Raw genomic sequence first — 24,578 nt, forward strand, 5'->3', positions numbered from 1 at the left:
ATTTTGGCCTTAAACGAGCATTTGCTGTTTTCTCTTAAATGCAACATGGGAGAAAAATATTTCACATCACATTTGTGGGTCTTGGTCTTCAACACAATCTGTAAAATTTTGAGCTGTCTGTGTTTGCTACAAGAGGAGATATCACAAAGTATGCGCTTTTGTTGTTTCCATTGGTTTCAATGCATTTTGGCCTTAAACGAGTATTTGCTGTTTTCTCTTAAAACGCAACATGGGAGAAAAACCATTTAACATCACATTTGCGGGTCTTGGTCTTCAAAACAATCTGTGAAATTTTGAGCTGTCTGTGCTTGCTACAAGAGGAGATATCACAAAGTATGCGCTTTTGTTGTTTCCATTGGTTTCAATGCATTTTGGCCTTAAACGAGCATTTGCTGTTTTCTCTTAAAATGCAACATGGGAGTAAAACCATTTCACATCACATTTGTGGGTCTTGGTCTTCAACACAATCTGTGAAATTTTGAGCTGTCTGTGTTTGCTACAAGAGGAGATATCACAAAGTATGCGCTTTTGTTGTTTCTATTGGTTTCAATGCATTTTGGCCTTAAACGAGCATTTGCTGTTTTCTCTTAAAACGCAACATGGGAGATAAACCATTTCACATCACATTTGGGGGTCTTGTTCTTCAACACAATCTGTGAAATTTTGAGATGTCTCTGTTTTCTACAAGAGGATATATCACAAAGTATGTGCATTTGTTGTTTCAATTGCATTCAATGCATTTTGGCCTAAAACGAGCATTTGCAGTTTTCTCTTAAGTGCAACATGGGAGAAAAACCATGTCACATCACATTTGTGGGTCTTGGTCTTCCACACAATCTTTGAAATTTTGAGCTTTCTGTGTTTGCTACAAGAAAAGATATCACAAAGTATGCGCTTTTGTTGTTTCCATTGGTTTCAATGCATTTTGGCCTAAAACGAGCATTTGCTGTTTTCTCTTAAATGCAACGTGCAAGAAAAACCATTTCACATCACATTTGTGGGTCTTGGTCTTCAACACAATCTGTGAAATTTTGAGCTGTCTGTGTTTTCTACAAGAGGAGATATCACAAAGTATGCGTTTTTCTTGTTTACATTGGTTTCAATGCATTTTGGCGTAAAATGAGCATTTGCTGTTTTCTCTTAAACTCAACGTGGGAGAAAAACCATTTCAAATCACATTTGTGGGTCTTGGTCTTCAACACAATCTGTGAAATTTTGAGCTGTCTGTGTTTGCTACAAGAGGAGATATCACAAAGTATGCGCTTTTGTTGTTTCCATTGGTTTCCATGCATTTTGGCCTTAAACGAGCATTTGTTGTTTCCTCTTAAACGCAACATGGGAGAAAAACCATTTTACATCACATTTGTGGGTCTTGGTCTTCAACACAATCTGTGAAATTTTGAGCTGTCTGGGTTTGCTACAAGAGGAGATATCACAAAGTATGCGCTTTTGTTGTTTCTATTGGTTTCAATGCATTTTGGCCTTAAACGAGCATTTGCTGTTTTCTCTTAAAACGCAACATGGGAGAAAAACCATTTCACATCACATTTGGGGGTCTTTGTCTTCAACACAATCTGTGAAAATTTGTGCTGTCTGTGTTTGCTACAAGAGGAGATATCAAAAAGTATGCGCTTTTGTTGTTTCCATTGCATTCAATGCATTTTGGCCTAAATCAAGCATTTGCTGTTTTCTCTTAAATGCAACATGGGAGAAAAACCATTTCACATCATATTTGTGGGTCTTGGTCTTCAACACAATCTGTGAAATTTTGAGCTGTCTGTGTTTGCTACAAGTGGAGATATCACAAAGTATGCACTTTTGTTGTTTCCATTGGTTTCAATGCATTTTGGCCTTAAACGAGCATTTGCTGTTTTCTCTTAAATGCAACATGGGAGAAAAATATTTCACATCACATTTGTGGGTCTTGGTCTTCAACACAATCTGTGAAATTTTGAGCTGTCTGTGTTTGCTACAAGAGGAGATATCACAAAGTATGCACTTTTGTTGTTTCCATTGGTTTCAATGCATTTTGGCCTAAAACGAGCATTTGTTCTTTTCTCTTAAACGCAACACGGGAGAAAAACCGTTTCACATCACATTTGTGGGTCTTGATCTTCAAAACTGTGAAATTTTGAGCTGTCTGTCTTTGCTACAAGATTAGATATCACAAAGTATGCGCTTTTGTTGTTTCCATTGGTTTCAATGCATTTTGGCCTTAAACGAGTATTTGCTGATTTCTCTTAAAACGCAACATGGGAGAAAAACCATTTCACATCACATTTGTGGGTCTTGGTCTTCAACACAATCTGTGAAATTTTGAGCTGTCGGTGTTTGCTACAAGAGGAGATATCACAAAGAATGAACTTTTGTTGTTTCCATTGGTTTCAATGCATTTTGGCCTAAAACGAGTATTTGCTGTTTTCTCTTAAAACACAACATGGGAGAAAAACCGTTTTACATCACATTTGTGGGTCTTGGTCTTCAACACAATCTGTGAAATTTTGAGCTGTCTGGGTTTGCTACAAAAGGAGATATCACAAAGTATGTGCATTTGTTGTTTCCATTGCATTCAATGCATTTTGGCCTAAAACAAGCATTTGCTGTTTTTTCTTAAACGCAACATGGGAGATAAACCATTTCACATCACATTTGTGGGTTTTGGTCTTCAACACAATCTGCGAAATTTTGAGCTGTCTGTGTTTGCTACAAGAGGAGATATCACAAAGAATGCACTTTTGTTGTTTCCATTGGTTTCAATGCATTTTGGCCTAAAACGAGCATTTGCTGTTTTCTCTTAAACGCAACACGGGAGAAAAACCATTTCACATCACATTTGTGGATCTTGATCTTCAACACAATTTGTGAAATTTTGAGCTGTCTGTGTTTGCTACAAGAGGAGATATCACAAAGTATGCGCTTTTGTTGTTTCCATTGGTTTCAATGCATTTTGGCCTTAAACGAGCATTAGCTGTTTTCTCTTAAAACGCAACATGGGAGTAAAACCATTTCACATCACATTTGGGGGTCTTGGTCTTCAACACAATCATTGAAATTTTGAGCTGTCTGTGTTTGCTACAAGAGGAGATATCACAAAGTATGCGCTTTTGTTGTTTCCATTGGTTTCAATGCATTTTGGCCTTAAACGAGTATTTGCTGTTTTCTCTTAAAACGCAACATGGGAGAAAAACCATTTAACATCACATTTGCGGGTCTTGGTCTTCAAAACAATCTGTGAAATTTTGAGCTGTCTGTGCTTGCTACAAGAGGAGATTTCACAAAGTATGCGCTTTTGTTGTTTCCATTGCATTCAATGCATTTTGGCCTTAAACGAGCATTTGCTGTTTCCTCTTAAACGCAACATGGGAGAAAAACCATTTTACATCACATTTGTGGGTCTTGGTCTTCAACACAATCTGTGAAATTTTGAGCTGTCTGTGTTTGCTACAAGAGGAGATATCACAAAGTATGCGCTTTTGTTGTTTCCATTGGTTTCAATGCATTTTGGCCTTAAACGAGCATTTGCTGTTTTCTCTTAAAACGCAACATGGGAGTAAAACCATTTCACATCACATTTGTGGGTCTTGGTCTTCAACACAATCTGTGAAATTTTGAGCTGTCTGTGTTTGCTACAAGAGGAGATATCACAAAGTATGCACTTTTGTTGTTTCCATTGGTTTCAATGCATTTTGGCCTAAAACGAGCATTTGCTGTTTTCTCTTAAAACGCAACATGTGAGAAAAATCATTTCACATCACATTTGGGGGTCTTGTTCTTCAACACAATCTGTGAAATTTTGAGATGTCTCTGTTTGCTACAAGAGGAGATATCACAAAGTATGTGCTTTTGTTGTTTCCATTGCATTCAATGCATTTTGGCATAAAACGAGCATTTGCTGTTTTTTCTTAAACGCAACATGGGAGATAAACCATTTCACATCACATTTGTGGATCTTGATCTTCAACACTATCTGTGAAATTTTGAGCTGTCTGTATTTGCTACAAGAGGAGATATCACAAAGTATGTTTTTTTCTTATTTACATTGGTTTCAATGCATTTTGGCGTAAAATGAGCATTTGCTGTTTTCTCTTAAACGCAACGTGGGAGAAAAACCATTTCAAATCACATTTGTGGGTCTTGGTCTTCAACACAATCTGTGAAATTTTGAGCTGTCTGGGTTTGCTACAAGAGGAGATATCACAAAGTATGTGCTTTTGTTGTTTCCATTGGTTTCAATGCATTTTGGCCTTAAACGAGCATTTGCTGTTTTCTCTTAAATGCAACATGGGAGAAAAATATTTCACATCACATTTCTGGGTCTTGGTCTTCAACACAATCTGTGAAATTTTGAGCTGTCTGTGTTTGCTACAAGAGGAGATATCACAAAGTATGCTTTTTTCTTATTTCCATTGGTTTCAATGCATTAAGGCCTAAAACGAGCATTTGCAGTTTTCTCTTAAGTGCAACATGGGAGAAAAACCATGTCACATCACATTTGTGGGTCTTGGTCTTCCACACAATCTTTGAAATTTTGAGCTGTCTGTGTTTGCTACAAGAGAAGATATCACAAAGTATGCGCTTTTGTTGTTTCCATTGGTTTCAATGCATTTTGGCCTAAAACGAGCATTTGCTGTTTTCTCTTAAATGCAATGTGCAAGAAAAACCATTTCACATCACATTTGTGGGTCTTGGTCTTCAACACAATCTGTGAAATTTTGAGCTGTCTGTGTTTTCTACAAGAGGAGATATCACAAAGTATGCGTTTTTCTTGTTTACATTGGTTTCAATGCATTTTGGCGTAAAATGAGCATTTGCTGTTTTCTCTTAAACTCAACGTGGGAGAAAAACCATTTCAAATCACATTTGTGGGTCTTGGTCTTCAACACAATTTGTGAAATTTTGAGCTGTCTGTGTTTGCTACAAGAGGAGATATCACAAAGTATGTGCTTTTGTTGTTTCCATTGGTTTCAATGCATTTTGGCCTAAAACGAGCATTTGCTGTTTTCTCTTAAACGCAACACGGGAGAAAAACCATTTCACATCACATATGTGGATCTTGATCTTCAACACTCTCTGTGAAATTTTGAGCTGTCTGTGTTTGCTACAAGAGGAGATATCACAAAGTATGGGCTTTTGTTGTTTCTATTGGTTTCAATGCATTTTGGCCTAAAACAAGCATTTGCTGTTTTCTCTTAAACGCAACTCGGGAGAAAAACCATTTCACATCACATTTGTGGGTCTTGGTCTTCAACACAATCTGTGAAATTTTGAGTTGTCTGTGTTTGCTACAAGAGGAGATATCACAAGGTATGTGTTTTTCTTATTTACATTGGTTTCCATGCATTTTGGCGTAAAATGAGCATTTGCTGTTTTCTCTTAAACGCAACGTGGGAGAAAAACCATTTCAAATCACATTTGTGGGTCTTGGTCTTCAACACAATCTGTGAAAATTTGAGCTGTCTGTGTTTGCTACAAGAGGAGATATCACAAAGAATGTACTTTTGTTGTTTCCATTGGTTTCAATGCATTTTGGCCTAAAACGAGCATTTGCTGTTTTCTCTTAAACGCAACACGGGAGAAAAACCATTTCACATCACATTTGTGGATCTTGATCTTCAACACTCTCTGTGAAATTTTGAGCTGTCTGTGTTTGCTACAAGAGGAGATATCACAAAGTATGGGCTTTTGTTGTTTCTATTGGTTTCAATGCATTTTGGCCTAAAACAAGCATTTGCTGTTTTCTCTTAAACGCAACTCGGGAGAAAAACCATTTCACATCACATTAGTGGGTCTTGGTCTTCAACACAATCTGTGGAATTTTGAGCTGTCTGTGTTTGCTACAAGAGGAGATATCACAAAGTATGTGTTTTTCTTATTTACATTGGTTTCCATGCATTTTGGCATAAAATGAGCATTTGCTGTTTTCTCTTAAACGCAACGTGGGAGAAAAACCATTTCAAATCACATTTGTGGGTCTTGGTCTTCAACACAATCTGTGAAATTTTGAGCTGTCTGTGTTTGCTACAAGAGGAGATATCACAAAGTATGCGCTTTTGTTGTTTCCATTGGTTTCAATGCATTTTGGCCTTAAACGAGCATTTGCTATTTTCTCTTAAACGCAACATGGGAGAAAAAACATGTCACATCACATTTGTGGGTCTTGGTCTTCAAAACAATCTGTGAAATTTTGAGCTGTCTGTGTTTGCTACAAGAGGAGATATCACAAAGTATGCGCTTTTGTTGTTTCCATTGGTTTCAATGCATTGTGGCCTTAAACAAGCATTTGCTGTTTTCTCTTAAAACGCAACATGGGAGTAAAACATTTCACATCACATTTGTGGGTCTTGGTCTTCAACACAATCTGTGAAATTTTGTGCTGTCTGTGTTTGCTACAAGAGGAGATATCACAAAGTATGCGCTTTTGTTGTTTCCATTGGTTTCAATGCATTTTGGCCTTAAACGAGTATTTGCTGTTTTCTCTTAAAACGCAACATGGGAGAAAAACCATTTAACATCACATTTGCGGGTCTTGGTCTTCAAAACAATCTGTGAAATTTTGAGCTGTCTGTGTTTGCTACAAGAGGAGATTTCACAAAGTATGCGCTTTTGTTGTTTCCATTGCATTCAATGCATTTTGGCCTTAAACGAGCATTTGCTGTTTCCTCTTAAACGCAACATGGGAGAAAAACCATTTTACATCACATTTGTGGGTCTTGGTCTTCAACACAATCTGTGAAATTTTGAGCTGTCTGGGTTTGCTACAAGAGGAGATATCACAAAGTATGCATTTTTGTTGTTTCCATTGCATTCAATGCATTTTGGCCTAAAACGAGCATTTGCTGTTTTCTCTTAAATGCAACATGGGAGAAAAATATTTCACATCACATTTCTGGGTCTTGGTCTTCAACACAATCTGTGAAATTTTGAGCTGTCTGTGTTTGCTACAAGAGGAGATATCACAAAGTATGCGTTTTTCTTATTTCCATTGGTTTCAATGCATTAAGGCCTAAAACGAGCATTTGCAGTTTTCTCTTAAGTGCAACATGGGAGAAAAACCATGTCACATCACATTTGTGGGTCTTGGTCTTCCACACAATCTTTGAAATTTTGAGCTGTCTGTGTTTGCTACAAGAGAAGATATCACAAAGTATGCGCTTTTGTTGTTTCCATTGGTTTCAATGCATTTTGGCCTAAAACGAGCATTTGCTGTTTTCTCTTAAATGCAACGTGCAAGAAAAAACATTTCACATCACATTTGTGGGTCTTGGTCTTCAACACAATCTGTGAAATTTTGAGCATTCTGTGTTTTCTACAAGAGGAGATATCACAAAGTATGCGTTTTTCTTGTTTACATTGGTTTCAATGCATTTTGGCGTAAAATGAGCATTTGCTGTTTTCTCTTAAACTCAACGTGGGAGAAAAACCATTTCAAATCACATTTGTGGGTCTTGGTCTTCAACACAATTTGTGAAATTTTGAGCTGTCTGTGTTTGCTACAAGAGGAGATATCACAAAGTATGCGCTTTTGTTGTTTCCATTGGTTTCAATGCATTTTGGCCTAAAACGAGCATTTGCTGTTTTCTCTTAAACGCAACACGGGAGAAAAACCATTTCACATCACATTTGTGGATCTTGATCTTCAACACTCTCTGTGAAATTTTGAGCTGTCTGTGTTTGCTACAAGAGGAGATATCACAAAGTATGGGCTTTTGTTGTTTCTATTGGTTTCAATGCATTTTGGCCTAAAACAAGCATTTGCTGTTTTCTCTTAAACGCAACACGGGAGAAAAACCATTTCACATCACATTTGTGGGTCTTGGTCTTCAACACAATCTGTGGAATTTTGAGCTGTCTGTGTTTGCTACAAGAGGAGATATCACAAGGTATGTGTTTTTCTTATTTACATTGGTTTCCATGCATTTTGGCGTAAAATGAGCATTTGCTGTTTTCTCTTAAACGCAACGTGGGAGAAAAACCATTTCAAATCACATTTGTGGGTCTTGGTCTTCAACACAATCTGTGAAATTTTGAGATGTCTCTGTTTGCTACAAGAGGAGATATCACAAAGTATGTGCATTTGTTGTTTAAATTGCATTCAATGCATTTTGGCCTAAAACGAGCATTTGCTGTTTTTTCTTAAACGCAACATGGGAGATAAACCATTTCACATCACATTTGTGGGTCTTGGTCTTCAACACAATCTGTGAAATTTTGAGCTGTCTGTGTTTGCTACAAGAGGAGATATCACAAAGAATGCACTTTTGTTGTTTCCATTGGTTTCAATGCATTTTGGCCTAAAACGAGCATTTGCTGTTTTCTCTTAAACGCAACACGGGAGAAAAACCATTTCACATCACATTTGTGGATCTTGATCTTCAACACTCTTTGTGAAATTTTGAGCTGTCTGTGTTTGCTACAAGAGGAGATATCACAAAGTATGCGCTTTTGTTGTTTCCATTGGTTTCAATGCATTTTGGCCTTAAACGAGCATTTGCTGTTTTCTCTTAAAACGCAACATGTGAGTAAAACCATTTCACATCACATTTGTGGGTCTTGGTCTTCAAAACAATCTGTGAAATTTTGAGCTGTCTGTGTTTGCTACAAGAGGAGATATCACAAAGTATGCGCTTTTGTTATTTCCATTGGTTTCAATGCATTTTGGCCTTAAACGAGTATTTGCTGTTTTCTCTTAAAACGCAACATGGGAGAAAAACCATTTAACATCACATTTGCGGGTCTTGGTCTTCAAAACAATCTGTGAAATTTTGAGCTGTCTGTGTTTGCTACAAGAGGAGATTTCACAAAGTATGCGCTTTTGTTGTTTCCATTGGTTTCAATGCATTTTGGCCTTAAACGAGCATTTGCTGTTTTCTCTTAAAACGCAACATGGGAGTAAAACCATTTCACATCACATTTGTGGGTCTTGGTCTTCAACACAATCTGTGAAATTTTGAGCTGTCTGTGTTTGCTACAAGAGGAGATATCACAAAGTATGCACTTTTGTTGTTTCCATTGGTTTCAATGCATTTTGGCCTAAAACGAGCATTTGCTGTTTTCTCTTAAAACGCAACATGTGAGAAAAACCATTTCACATCACATTTGGGGGTCTTGTTCTTCAACACAATCTGTGAAATTTTGAGATGTCTCTGTTTGCTACAAGAGGAGATATCACAAAGTATGTGCTTTTGTTGTTTCCATTGCATTCAATGCATTTTGGCATAAAACGAGCATTTGCTGTTTTTTCTTAAACGCAACATGGGAGATAAACCATTTCACATCACATTTGTGGATCTTGGTCTTCAACACAATCTGTGAAATTTTGAGCTGTCTGTGTTTGCTACAAGAGGAGATATCACAAAGAATGCACTTTTGTTGTTTCCATTGGTTTCAATGCATTTTGGCCTAAAACGAGCATTTGCTATTTTCTCTTAAACGCAACATGGGAGAAAAAACATGTCACATCACATTTGTGGGTCTTGGTCTTCAAAACAATCTGTTAAATTTTGAGCTGTCTGTGTTTGCTACAAGAGGAGATATCACAAGGTATGCGCTTTTGTTGTTTCCATTGGTTTCAATGCATTTTGGCCTAAAACGAGCATTTGCTGTTTTCTCTTAAATGCAACATGGGAGAAAAATATTTCACATCACATTTCTGGGTCTTGGTCTTCAACACAATCTGTGAAATTTTGAGCTGTCTGTGTTTGCTACAAGAGGAGATATCACAAAGTGTGCGTTTTTCTTATTTCCATTGGTTTCAATGCATTAAGGCCTAAAACGAGCATTTGCAGTTTTCTCTTAAGTGCAACATGGGAGAAAAACCATGTCACATCACATTTGTGGGTCTTGGTCTTCCACACAATCTTTGAAATTTTGAGCCGTCTGTGTTTGCTACAAGAGAAGATATCACAAAGTATGCGCTTTTGTTGTTTCCATTGGTTTCAATGCATTTTGGCCTAAAACGAGCATTTGCTGTTTTCTCTTAAATGCAACGTGCAAGAAAAACCATTTCACATCACATTTGTGGGTCTTGGTCTTCAACACAATCTGTGAAATTTTGAGCTGTCTGTGTTTGCTACAAGAGGAGATTTCACAAAGTATGCGCTTTTGTTGTTTCCATTGCATTCAATGCATTTTGGCCTTAAACGAGCATTTGCTGTTTCCTCTTAAACGCAACATGGGAGAAAAACCATTTTACATCACATTTGTGGGTCTTGGTCTTCAACACAATCTGTGAAATTTTTAGCTGTCTGTGTTTGCTACAAGAGGAGATATCACAAAGTATGCGCTTTTGTTGTTTCCATTGGTTTCAATGCATTTTGGCCTTAAACGAGCATTTGCTGTTTTCTCTTAAAACGCAACATGGGAGTAAAACCATTTCACATCACATTTGTGGGTCTTGGTCTTCAACACAATCTGTGAAATTTTGAGCTGTCTGTGTTTGCTACAAGAGGAGATATCACAAAGTATGCACTTTTGTTGTTTCCATTGGTTTCAATGCATTTTGGCCTAAAACGAGCATTTGCTGTTTTCTCTTAAAACGCAACATGTGAGAAAAACCATTTCACATCACATTTGGGGGTCTTGTTCTTCAACACAATCTGTGAAATTTTGAGATGTCTCTGTTTGCTACAAGAGGAGATATCACAAAGTATGTGCTTTTGTTGTTTCCATTGCATTCAATGCATTTTGGCATAAAACGAGCATTTGCTGTTTTCTCTTAAATGCAACATGGGAGAAAAATATTTCACATCACATTTCTGGGTCTTGGTCTTCAACACAATCTGTGAAATTTTGAGCTGTCTGTGTTTGCTACAAGAGGAGATATCACAAAGTATGCGTTTTTCTTATTTCCATTGGTTTCAATGCATTAAGGCCTAAAACGAGCTTTTGCAGTTTTCTCTTAAGTGCAACATGGGAGAAAAACCATGTCACATCACATTTGTGGGTCTTGGTCTTCCACACAATCTTTGAAATTTTGAGCCGTCTGTGTTTGCTACAAGAGAAGATATCACAAAGTATGCGCTTTTGTTGTTTCCATTGGTTTCAATGCATTTTGGCCTAAAACGAGCATTTGCTGTTTTCTCTTAAATGCAACGTGCAAGAAAAACCATTTCACATCACATTTGTGGGTCTTGGTCTTCAACACAATCTGTGAAATTTTGAGCTGTCTGTGTTTTCTACAAGAGGAGATATCACAAAGTATGCATTTTTCTTGTTTACATTGGTTTCAATGCATTTTGGCGTAAAATGAGCATTTGCTGTTTTCTCTTAAACTCAACGTGGGAGAAAAACCATTTCAAATCACATTTGTGGGTCTTGGTCTTCAACACAATTTGTGAAATTTTGTGCTGTCTGTGTTTGCTACAAGAGGAGATATCACAAAGTATGCGCTTTTGTTGTTTCCATTGGTTTCAATGCATTTTGGCCTAAAACGAGCATTTGCTGTTTTCTCTTAAACGCAACACGGGAGAAAAACCATTTCACATCACATTTGTGGATCTTGATCTTCAACACTCTCTGTGAAATTTTGAGCTGTCTGTGTTTGCTACAAGAGGAGATATCACAAAGTATGGGCTTTTGTTGTTTCTATTGGTTTCAATGCATTTTGGCCTAAAACAAGCATTTGCTGTTTTCTCTTAAACGCAACTCGGGAGAAAAACCATTTCACATCACATTTGTGGGTCTTGGTCTTCAACACAATCTGTGGAATTTTGAGCTGTCTGTGTTTGCTACAAGAGGAGATATCACAAAGTATGTGTTTTTCTTATTTACATTGGTTTCCATGCATTTTGGTGTAAAATGAGCATTTGCTGTTTTCTCTTAAACGCAACGTGGGAGAAAAAACATTTCAAATCACATTTGTGGGTCTTGGTCTTCAACACAATCTGTGAAATTTTGAGCTGTCTGTGTTTGCTACAAGAGGAGATATCACAAAGTATGCGCTTTTGTTGTTTCCATTGGTTTCAATGCATTTTGGCCTTAAACGAGCATTTGCTATTTTCTCTTAAACGCAACATGGGAGAAAAAACATGTCACATCACATTTGTGGGTCTTGGTCTTCAAAACAATCTGTGAAATTTTGAGCTGTCTGTGTTTGCTACAAGAGGAGATATCACAAAGTATGCGCTTTTGTTGTTTCCATTGGTTTCAATGCATTGTGGCCTTAAACGAGCATTTGCTGTTTTCTCTTAAAACGCAACATGGGAGTAAAACCATTTCACATCACATTTGTGGGTCTTGGTCTTCAACACAATCTGTGAAATTTTGAGCTGTCTGTGTTTGCTACAAGAGGAGATATCACAAAGTATGCGCTTTTGTTGTTTCCATTGGTTTCAATGCATTTTGGCCTTAAACGAGTATTTGCTGTTTTCTCTTAAAACGCAACATGGGAGAAAAACCATTTAACATCACATTTGCGGGTCTTGGTCTTCAAAACAATCTGTGAAATTTTGAGCTGTCTGTGTTTGCTACAAGAGGAGATTTCACAAAGTATGCGCTTTTGTTGTTTCCATTGCATTCAATGCATTTTGGCCTTAAACGAGCATTTGCTGTTTCCTCTTAAACGCAACATGGGAGAAAAACCATTTTACATCACATTTGTGGGTCTTGGTCTTCAACACAATCTGTGAAATTTTGAGCTGTCTGGGTTTGCTACAAGAGGAGATATCACAAAGTATGCGCTTTTGTTGTTTCTATTGGTTTCAATGCATTTTGGCCTTAAACGAGCATTTGCTGTTTTCTCTTAAAACGCAATATGGGAGAAAAACCATTTCACATCACATTTGGGGGTCTTTGTCTTCAACACAATCTGTGAAAATTTGTGCTGTCTGTGTTTGCTACAAGAGGAGATATCACAAAGTATGCATTTTTGTTGTTTCCATTGCATTCAATGCATTTTGGCCTAAAACGAGCATTTGCTGTTTTTTCTTAAACGCAACATGGGAGATAAACCATTTCACATCACATTTGTGGGTCTTGGTCTTCAACACAATCTGTGAAATTTTGAGCTGTCTGTGCTTGCTACAAGAGGAGATATCACAAAGAATGCACTTTTGTTGTTTCCATTGGTTTCAATGCATTTTGGCCTAAAACGAGCATTTGCTATTTTCTCTTAAACGCAACATGGGAGAAAAAACATGTCACATCACATTTGTGGGTCTTGGTCTTCAAAACAATCTGTGAAATTTTGAGGTGTCTGTGTTTGCTACAAGAGGAGATATCACAAAGTATGCGCTTTTGTTGTTTCCATTGGTTTCAATGCATTTTGGCCTTAAACGAGCATTTGCTGGTTTCTCTTAAACGCAATATGGGAGAAAAACCATTTCACATCACATTTGGGGGTCTTGGTCTTCAACACAATCTGTGAAATTTTGAGCTGTCTGTGTTTGGTACAAGAGGAGATATCACAAAGTATGCATTTTTGTTGTTTCCATTGGTTTCAATGCATTTTGGCCTAAAACGAGCATTTGCTGTTTTCTCTTAAATGCAATTGGGAGAAAAATATTTCACATCACATTTCTGGGTCTTGGTCTTCAACACAATCTGTGAAATTTTGAGCTGTCTGTGTTTGCTACAAGAGGAGATATCACAAAGTATGCGTTTTTCTTATTTCCATTGGTTTCAATGCATTAAGGCCTAAAACGAGCATTTGCAGTTTTCTCTTAAGTGCAACATGGGAGAAAAACCATGTCACATCACATTTGTGGGTCTTGGTCTTCCACACAATCTGTGAAATTTTGAGATGTCTCTGTTTGCTACAAGAGGAGATATCACAAAGTATGTGCATTTGTTGTTTAAATTGCATTCAATGCATTTTGGCCTAAAACGAGCATTTGCTGTTTTTTCTTAAACGCAACATGGGAGATAAACCATTTTACATCACATTTGTGGGTCTTGGTCTTCAACACTCTCTGTGAAATTTTGAGCTGTCTGTGTTTGCTACAAGAGGAGATATCACAAAGTATGTGTTTTTCTTATTTACATTGGTTTCCATGCATTTTGGCGTAAAATGAGCATTTGCTGTTTCCTCTTAAACGCAACATGGGAGAAAAACCATTTTACATCACATTTGTGGGTCTTGGTCTTCAACACAATCTGTGAAAATTTGTGCTGTCTGTGTTTGCTACAAGAGGAGATATCACAAAAGTATGCGCTTTTGTTGTTTCCATTGCATTCAATGCATTTTGGCCTAAATCAAGCATTTGCTGTTTCCTCTTAAATGCAACATGGGAGAAAAACCATTTCTCATCATATTTGTGGGTCTTGGTCTTCAACACAATCTGTGAAATTTTGAGCTGTCTGTGTTTGCTACAAGTGGAGATATCACAAAGTATGCACTTTTGTTGTTTCCATTGGTTTCAATGCATTTTGGCCTTAAACGAGCATTTCCTGTTTTCTCTTAAAACGCAACATGTGAGAAAAACCATTTCACATCACATTTGGGGGTCTTGTTCTTCAACACAATCTGTGAAATTTTTAGCTGTCTGTGTTTGCTACTAGAGTAGATATCACAAAGTATGCGCTTTTGTTGTTTCCATTGGTTTCAATGCATTTTGGCCTTAAACGAGTATTTGCTGTTTTCTCTTAAAACGCAACATGGGAGTAAAACCATTTCACATCACATTTGTGGGTCTTGGTCTTCAACACAATCTGTGAAATTTTGAGCTGTCTGTGTTTGCTACAAGAGGAGATATCACAAAGTATGTGCTTTTGTTGTTTCCATTGCATTCAATGCATTTTGGCGTAAAACGAGCATTTGCTGTTTTTTCTTAAACGCAACATGGGAGATAAACCATTTCACATCACATTTGTGGGTCTTGGTCTTCAACACAATCTGTGAAATTTTGAGCTGTCTGTGTTTGCTACAAGAGGAGATATCACAAAGAATGCACTTTTGTTGTTTCCATTGCTTTCAATGCATTTTGGCCTAAAACGAGCATTTGCTGTTTTCTCTTAAACGCACCATGGGAGAAAAACCATTTCACATCACATTTGTGGATCTTGATCTTCAACACTATCTGTGAAATTTTGAGCTGTCTGTGTTTGCTACAAGAGGAGATATCACAAAGTATGCGCTTTTGTTGTTTCTATTGGTTTCAATGCATTTTGGCCTAAAACAAGCATTTGCTGTTTTCTCTTAAACGCAACTCGGGAGAAAAACCATTTCACATCACATTTGTGGGTCTTGTTCTTCAACACAATCTGTGGAATTTTGAGATGTCTCTGTTTGCTACAAGAGGAGATATCACAAAGTATGTGCATTTGTTGTTTAAATTGCATTCAATGCATTTTGGCCTAAAACGAGCATTTGCTGTTTTTTCTTAAACGCAACATGGGAGATAAACCATTTTACATCACATTTGTGGGTCTTGGTCTTCAACACTCTCTGTGAAATTTTGAGCTGTCTGTGTTTGCTACAAGAGGAGATATCACAAAGTATGGGCTTTTGTTGTTTCTATTGGTTTCAATGCATTTTGGCCTAAAACAAGCATTTGCTGTTTTCTCTTAAACGCAACTCGGGAGAAAAACCATTTCACATCACATTTGTGGGTCTTGGTCTTCAACACAATCTGTGGAATTTTGAGCTGTCTGTGTTTGCTACAAGAGGAGATATCACAAAGTATGTGTTTTTCTTATTTACATTGGTTTCCATGCATTTTGGCGTAAAATGAGCATTTGCTGTTTCCTCTTAAACGCAACATGGGAGAAAAACCATTTTACATCACATTTGTGGGTCTTGGTCTTCAACACAATCTGTGAAATTTTGAGCTGTCTGGGTTTGCTACAAGAGGAGATATCACAAAGTATGCGCTTTTGTTGTTTCTATTGGTTTCAATGCATTTTGGCCTTAAACGAGCATTTGCTGTTTTCTCTTAAAACGCAACATGGGAGAAAAACCATTTCACATCACATTTGGGGGTCTTTGTCTTCAACACAATCTGTGAAAATTTGTGCTGTCTGTGTTTGCTACAAGAGGAGATATCACAAAAGTATGCGCTTTTGTTGTTTCCATTGCATTCAATGCATTTTGGCCTAAATCAAGCATTTGCTGTTTCCTCTTAAATGCAACATGGGAGAAAAACCATTTCTCATCATATTTGTGGGTCTTGGTCTTCAACACAATCTGTGAAATTTTGAGCTGTCTGTGTTTGCTACAAGTGGAGATATCACAAAGTATGCACTTTTGTTGTTTCCATTGGTTTCAATGCATTTTGGCCTTAAACGAGCATTTCCTGTTTTCTCTTAAAACGCAACATGTGAGAAAAACCATTTCACATCACATTTGGGGGTCTTGTTCTTCAACACAATCTGTGAAATTTTTAGCTGTCTGTGTTTGCTACTAGAGTAGATATCACAAAGTATGCGCTTTTGTTGTTTCCATTGGTTTCAATGCATTTTGGCCTTAAACGAGTATTTGCTGTTTTCTCTTAAAACGCAACATGGGAGTAAAACCATTTCACATCACATTTGTGGGTCTTGGTCTTCAACACAATCTGTGAAATTTTGAGCTGTCTGTGTTTGCTACAAGAGGAGATATCACAAAGTATGTGCTTTTGTTGTTTCCATTGCATTCAATGCATTTTGGCGTAAAACGAGCATTTGCTGTTTTTTCTTAAACGCAACATGGGAGATAAACCATTTCACATCACATTTGTGGGTCTTGGTCTTCAACACAATCTGTGGAATTTTGAGCTGTCTGTGTTTGCTACAAGAGGAGATATCACAAAGTATGTGTTTTTCTTATTTACATTGGTTTCCATGCATTTTGGCGTAAAATGAGCATTTGCTGTTTCCTCTTAAATGCAACATGGGAGAAAAACCATTTTACATCACATTTGTGGGTCTTGGTCTTCAACACAATCTGTGAAATTTTGAGCTGTCTGGGTTTGCTACAAGAGGAGATATCACAAAGTATGCGCTTTTGTTGTTTCTATTGGTTTCAATGCATTTTGGCCTTAAACGAGCATTTGCTGTTTTCTCTTAAAACGCAACATGGGAGAAAAACCATTTCACATCACATTTGGGGGTCTTTGTCTTCAACACAATCTGTGAAAATTTGTGCTGTCTGTGTTTGCTACAAGAGGAGATATCACAAAAGTATGCGCTTTTGTTGTTTCCATTGCATTCAATGCATTTTGGCCTAAATCAAGCATTTGCTGTTTCCTCTTAAATGCAACATGGGAGAAAAACCATTTCTCATCATATTTGTGGGTCTTGGTCTTCAACACAATCTGTGAAATTTTGAGCTGTCTGTGTTTGCTACAAGTGGAGATATCACAAAGTATGCACTTTTGTTGTTTCCATTGGTTTCAATGCATTTTGGCCTTAAACGAGCATTTCCTGTTTTCTCTTAAAACGCAACATGTGAGAAAAACCATTTCACATCACATTTGGGGGTCTTGTTCTTCAACACAATCTGTGAAATTTTTAGCTGTCTGTGTTTGCTACTAGAGTAGATATCACAAAGTATGCGCTTTTGTTGTTTCCATTGGTTTCAATGCATTTTGGCCTTAAACGAGTATTTGCTGTTTTCTCTTAAAACGCAACATGGGAGTAAAACCATTTCACATCACATTTGTGGGTCTTGGTCTTCAACACAATCTGTGAAATTTTGAGCTGTCTGTGTTTGCTACAAGAGGAGATATCACAAAGTATGTGCTTTTGTTGTTTCCATTGCATTCAATGCATTTTGGCGTAAAACGAGCATTTGCTGTTTTTTCTTAAACGCAACATGGGAGATAAACCATTTCACATCACATTTGTGGGTCTTGGTCTTCAACACAATCTGTGAAATTTTGAGCTGTCTGTGTTTGCTACAAGAGGAGATATCACAAAGAATGCACTTTTGTTGTTTCCATTGCTTTCAATGCATTTTGGCCTAAAACGAGCATTTGCTGTTTTCTCTTAAACGCACCATGGGAGAAAAACCATTTCACATCACATTTGTGGATCTTGATCTTCAACACTATCTGTGAAATTTTGAGCTGTCTGTGTTTGCTACAAGAGGAGATATCACAAAGTATGCGCTTTTGTTGTTTCTATTGGTTTCAATGCATTTTGGCCTAAAACAAGCATTTGCTGTTTTCTCTTAAACGCAACTCGGGAGAAAAACCATTTCACATCACATTTGTGGGTCTTGTTCTTCAACACAATCTGTGGAATTTTGAGCTGTCTGTGTTTGCTACAAGAGGAGATATCACAAAGTATGTGTTTTTCTTATTTACATCGGTTTCAATGCATTTTGGCGTAAAATGAGCATTTGCTGTTTTCTCTTAAACGCAACGTGGGAGAAAAACCATTTCAAATCACATTTGTGGGTCTTGGTCTTCAACACAATCTGTGAAATTTTGAGCTGTCTGGGTTTGCTACAAGAGGAGATATCACAAAGTATGTGCTTTTGTTGTTTCCATTGGTTTCAATGCATTTTGGCCTTAAATGAGCATTTGCTATTTTCTCTTAAACGCAACTCGGGAGAAAAACCATTTCACATCACATTTGTGGGTCTTGTTCTTCAACACAATCTGTGGAATTTTGAGCTGTCTGTGTTTGCTACAAGAGGAGATATCACAAAGTATGTGTTTTTCTTATTTACATCGGTTTCAATGCATTTTGGCGTAAAATGAGCATTTGCTGTTTTCTCTTAAACGCAACGTGGGAGAAAAACCATTTCAAATCACATTTGTGGGTCTTGGTCTTCAACACAATCTGTGAAATTTTGAGCTGTCTGGGTTTGCTACAAGAGGAGATATCACAAAGTATGTGCTTTTGTTGTTTCCATTGGTTTCAATGCATTTTGGCCTTAAATGAGCATTTGCTATTTTCTCTTAAACGCAACATGGGAGAAAAAACATGTCACATCACATTTGTGGGTCTTGGTCTTCAAAACAATCTGTGAAATTTTGAGCTGTCTGTGTTTGCTACAAGAGGAGATATCACAAAGTATGCGCTTTTGTTGTTTCCATTGGTTTCAATGCATTTTGGCCTTAAACGAGCATTTGCTGGTTTCTCTTAAACGCAACATGGGAGATAAACCATTTCACATCACATTTGTGGGTCTTGGTCTTCAACACAATCTGTGAAATTTTGAGCTGTCTGTGTTTGCTACAAGAGGAGATATCACAAAGAATGCACTTTTGTTGTTTCCATTGGTTTCAATGCATTTTGGCCTAAAACGAGCATTTGCTGTTTTCTCTTAAACGCAACACGGGAGAAAAACCATTTCACATCACATTTGTGGATCTTGATCTTCAACACTATCTGTGAAATTTTGAGCTGTCTGTGTTTGCTACAAGAGGAGATATCACAAAGTATGCGCTTTGGTTGTTTCTATTGGTTTCAATGCATTTTGGCCTAAAACAAGCATTTGCTGTTTTCTCTTAAACGCAACTCGGGAGAAAAACCATTTCACATCACATTTGTGGGTCTTGTTCTTCAACACAATCTGTGGAATTTTGAGCTGTCTGTGTTTGCTACAAGAGGAGATATCACAAAGTATGTGTTTTTCTTATTTACATTGGTTTCAATGCATTTTGGCGTAAAATGAGCATTTGCTGTTTTCTCTTAAAAGCAATGTGGGAGAAAAACCATTTCAAATCACATTTGTGGGTCTTGTTCTTCAACACAATCTGTGGAATTTTGAGCTGTCTGTGTTTGCTACAAGAGGAGATATCACAAAGTATGTGTTTTTCTTATTTACATTGGTTTCAATGCATTTTGGCGTAAAATGAGCATTTGCTGTTTTCTCTTAAAAGCAACGTGGGAGAAAAACCATTTCAAATCACATTTGTGGGTCTTGGTCTTCAACACAATCTGTGAAATTTTGAGCTGTCTGGGTTTGCTACAAGAGGAGATATCACAAAGTATGCGTTTTTCTTGTTTACATTGGTTTCAATGCATTTTGGCGTAAAATGAGGATTTGCTGTTTTCTCTTAAACGCAATATGGGAGAAAAACCATTTCACATCACATTTGGGGGTCTTGGTCTTCAACACAATCTGTGAAATTTTGAGCTGTCTGTGTTTGGTACAAGAGGAGATATCACAAAGTATGCATTTTTGTTGTTTCCATTGGTTTCAATGCATTTTGGCCTAAAACGAGCATTTGCTGTTTTCTCTTAAATGAAACATGGGAGAAAAATATTTCACATCACATTTCTGGGTCTTGGTCTTCAACACAATCTGTGAAATATTGAGCTGTCTGTGTTTGCTACAAGAGGAGATATCACAAAGTATGCGTTTTTCTTATTTCCATTGGTTTCAATGCATTAAGGCCTAAAACGAGCATTTGCAGTTTTCTCTTAAGTGCAACATGGGAGAAAAACCATGTCACATCACATTTGTGGGTCTTGGTCTTCCACACAAACTTTGAAATTTTGAGCTGTCTGTGTTTGCTACAAGAGGAGATATCACAAAGTATGTGCTTTTCTTATTTACATTGGTTTCAATGCATTTTGGCCTAAAACGAGCATTTGCTGTTTTTTCTTAAACGCAACATGGGAGATAAACCATTTCACATCACATTTGTGGGTCTTGGTCTTCAACACAATCTGTGAAATTTTGAGCTGTCTGTGTTTGCTACAAGAGGAGATATCACAAAGAATGCACTTTTGTTGTTTCCATTGGTTTCAATGCATTTTGGCCTAAAACGAGCATTTGCTGTTTTCTCTTAAACACAACACGGGAGAAAAACCATTTCACATCACATTTGTGGATCTTGATCTTCAACACTATCTGTGAAATTTTGAGCTGTCTGTGTTTGCTACAAGAGGAGATATCACAAAGTATGCGCTTTTGTTGTTTCTATTGGTTTCAATGCATTTTGGCCTAAAACAAGCATTTGCTGTTTTCTCTTAAACGCAACTCGGGAGAAAAACCATTTCACATCACATTTGTGGGTCTTGTTCTTCAACACAATCTGTGGAATTTTGAGCTGTCTGTGTTTGCTACAAGAGGAGATATCACAAAGTATGTGATTTTGTTGTTTCCATTGGTTTCAATGCATTTTGGCCTTAAATGAGCATTTGCTATTTTCTCTTAAACGCAACATGGGAGAAAAAACATGTCACATCACATTTGTGGGTCTTGGTCTTCAAAACAATCTGTGAAATTTTGAGCTGTCTGTGTTTGCTACAAGAGGAGATATCACAAAGTATGCATTTTTGTTGTTTCCATTGGTTTCAATGCATTTTGGCCTAAAACGAGCATTTGCTGTTTTCTCTTAAATGCAACATGGGAGAAAAATATTTCACATCACATTTCTGGGTCTTGGTCTTCAACACAATCTGTGAAATTTTGAGCTGTCTGTGTTTGCTACAAGAGGAGATATCACAAAGTATGTGTTTTTCTTATTTCCATTGGTTTCAATGCATTAAGGCCTAAAACGAGCATTTGCAGTTTTCTCTTAAGTGCAACATGGGAGAAAAACCATGTCACATCACATTTGTGGGTCTTGGTCTTCCACACAAACTTTGAAATTTTGAGCTGTCTGTGTTTGCTACAAGAGGAGATATCACAAAGTATGCGCTTTTGTTGTTTCCATTGGTTTCAATGCATTTTGGCCTAAAACGAGCATTTGCTGTTTTCTCTTAAATGCAACGTGCAAGAAAAACCATTTCACATCACATTTGTGGGTCTTGGTCTTCAACACTCTGTGAAATTTTGAGCTGTCTGTGTTTGCTACAAGAGGAGATATCACAAAGTATGGGCTTTTGTTGTTTCTATTGGTTTCAATGCATTTTGGCCTAAAACAAGCATTTGCTGTTTTCTCTTAAAAGCATCTCTATAGAAAAACCATTTCACATCACATTTGTGGGTCTTGGTCTTCAACACAATCTGTGGAATTTTGAGCTGTCTGTGTTTGCTACAAGAGGAGATATCACAGAGTATGTGTTTTTCTTATTTACATTGGTTTCCATGCATTTTGGCGTAAAATGAGCATTTGCTGTTTTCTCTTAAACGCAACGTGGGAGAAAAACCATTTCAAATCACATTTGTGGGTCTTGGTCTTCAACACAATCTGTGAAATTTTGAGCTGTCTGTGTTTGCTACAAGAGGAGATATCACAAAGTATGCGCTTTTGTTGTTTCCATTGGTTTCAATGCATTTTGGCCTTAAACGAGCATTTGCTGTTTTCTCTTAAATGCAACATGGGAGAAAAATATTTCACATCACATTTCTGGGTCTTGGTCTTCAACACAATCTGTGAAATTTTGAGCTGTCTGTGTTTGCTACAAGAGGAGATATCACAAAGTATGCGTTTTTCTTATTTCCATTGGTTTCAATGCATTAAGGCCTAAAACGAGCATTTGCAGTTTTCTCTTAAGTGCAACATGGGAGAAAAACCATGTCACATCACATTTGTGGGTCTTGGTCTTCCACACAAACTTTGAAATTTTGAGCTGTCTGTGTTTGCTACAAGAGGAGATATCACAAAGTATGCGCTTTTGTTGTTTCCATTGGTTTCAATGCATTTTGGCCTAAAACGAGCATTTGCTGATTTCTCTTAAATGCAACGTGCAAGAAAAACCATTTCACATCACATTTGTGGGTCTTGGTCTTCAACACAATCTGTGAAATTTTGAGCTGTCTGTGTTTTCTACAAGAGGAGATATCACAAAGTATGCGTTTTTCTTGTTTACATTGGTTTCAATGCATTTTGGCGTAAAATGAGCATTTGCTGTTTTCTCTTAAACGCAACGTGGGAGAAAAACCATTTCAAATCATATTTGTGGGTCTTGGTCTTTAACACAATTTGTGAAATTTTGAGCTGTCTGTGTTTGCTACAAGAGGAGATATCACAAAGTATGCGCTTTTGTTGTTCCTATTGGTTTCAATGCATTTTGGCCTAAAATGAGCATTTGCTGTTTTCTCTTAAAACGCAACATGGGAGAAAAACCATTTCACATCACATTTGGGGGTCTTTGTCTTCAACACAATCTGTGAAATTTTCTGCTGTCTGTGTTTGCTACAAGAGGAGATATCACAAAGTATGCAATTTTGTTGTTTCCATTGCATTCAATGCATTTTGGCCTAAATCAAGCATTTGCTGTTTTCTCTTAAACGCAACATGGGAGAAAAACCATTTCACATCAAATTTGTGGGTCTTGGTCTTCAACACAATCTGTGAAATTTTGAGCTGTCTGTGTTTGCTACAAGAGGAGATATCACAAAGTATGCGCTTTTGTTGTTTCCATTGGTTTCAATGCATTTTGGCCTTAAACGAGCATTTGCTGTTTTCTCTTAAAATGCAACATGGGAGTAAAACCATTTCACATCACATTTGGGGGTCTTTGTCTTCAACACAATCTGTGAAAATTTGTGCTGTCTGTGTTTGCTACAAGAGGAGATATCACAAAGTATGCACTTTTGTTGTTTCCATTGGTTTCAATTAGGGATGTGCAGGCTCGGTTCTACTCGGTTCCGTTCGGTTCTTTTTACCGAATCTTATTGGCTATCCAAAACTCGTGACAGCTGAAACCCAATAAGATCCGGTAAAAAGAACCGAACGGAACCGAGTAGAACCGAGCCTGCACATCCCTAGTTTCAATGCATTTTGGCCTAAAACGAGCATTTGCTGTTTTCTCTTAAAACGCAACATGTGAGAAAAACCATTTCACATCATATTTGGGGGTCTTGTTCTTCAACACAATCTGTGAAATTTTGAGATGTCTCTGTTTGCTACAAGAGGAGATATCACAAAGTATGTGCTTTTGTTGTTTCCATTGCATTCAATGCATTTTGGCGTAAAACGAGCATTTGCTGTTTTTTCTTAAACGCAACATGGGAGATAAACCATTTCACATCACATTTGTGGGTCTTGGTCTTCAACACAATCTGTGAAATTTTGAGCTGTCTGTGTTTGCTACAAGAGGAGATATCACAAAGAATGCACTTTTGTTGTTTCCATTGGTTTCAATGCATTTTGGCCTAAAACGAGCATTTGCTGTTTTCTCTTAAACGCAACACGGGAGAAAAACCATTTCACATCACATTTGTGGATCTTGATCTTCAACACTATCTGTGAAATTTTGAGCTGTCTGTGTTTGCTACAAGAGGAGATATCACAAAGTATGCGCTTTTGTTGTTTCTATTGGTTTCAATGCATTTTGGCCTTAAACGAGCATTTGCTGGTTTCTCTTAAACGCAATATGGGAGAAAAACCATTTCACATCACATTTGGGGGTCTTCGTCTTCAACACAATCTGTGAAATTTTGAGCTGTCTGTGTTTGGTACAAGAGGAGATATCACAAAGTATGCATTTTTGTTGTTTCCATTGGTTTCAATGCATTTTGGCCTAAAACGAGCATTTGCTGTTTTCTCTTAAATGCAACATGGGAGAAAAATATTTCACATCACATTTCTGGGTCTTGGTCTTCAACACAATCTGTGAAATTTTGAGCTGTCTGTGTTTGCTACAAGAGGAGATATCACAAAGTATGCGTTTTTCTTATTTCCATTGGTTTCAATGCATTAAGGCCTAAAACGAGCATTTGCAGTTTTCTCTTAAGTGCAACATGGGAGAAAAACCATGTCACATCACATTTGTGGGTCTTGGTCTTCCACACAAACTTTGAAATTTTGAGC

The sequence above is a fragment of the Taudactylus pleione genome, unplaced genomic scaffold, assembly GCF_031769625.1.
Source record: "Taudactylus pleione unplaced genomic scaffold, aTauple2 ptg000760l, whole genome shotgun sequence".
In the NCBI taxonomy this organism is placed as follows: Eukaryota; Metazoa; Chordata; class Amphibia; order Anura; family Myobatrachidae; genus Taudactylus; species Taudactylus pleione.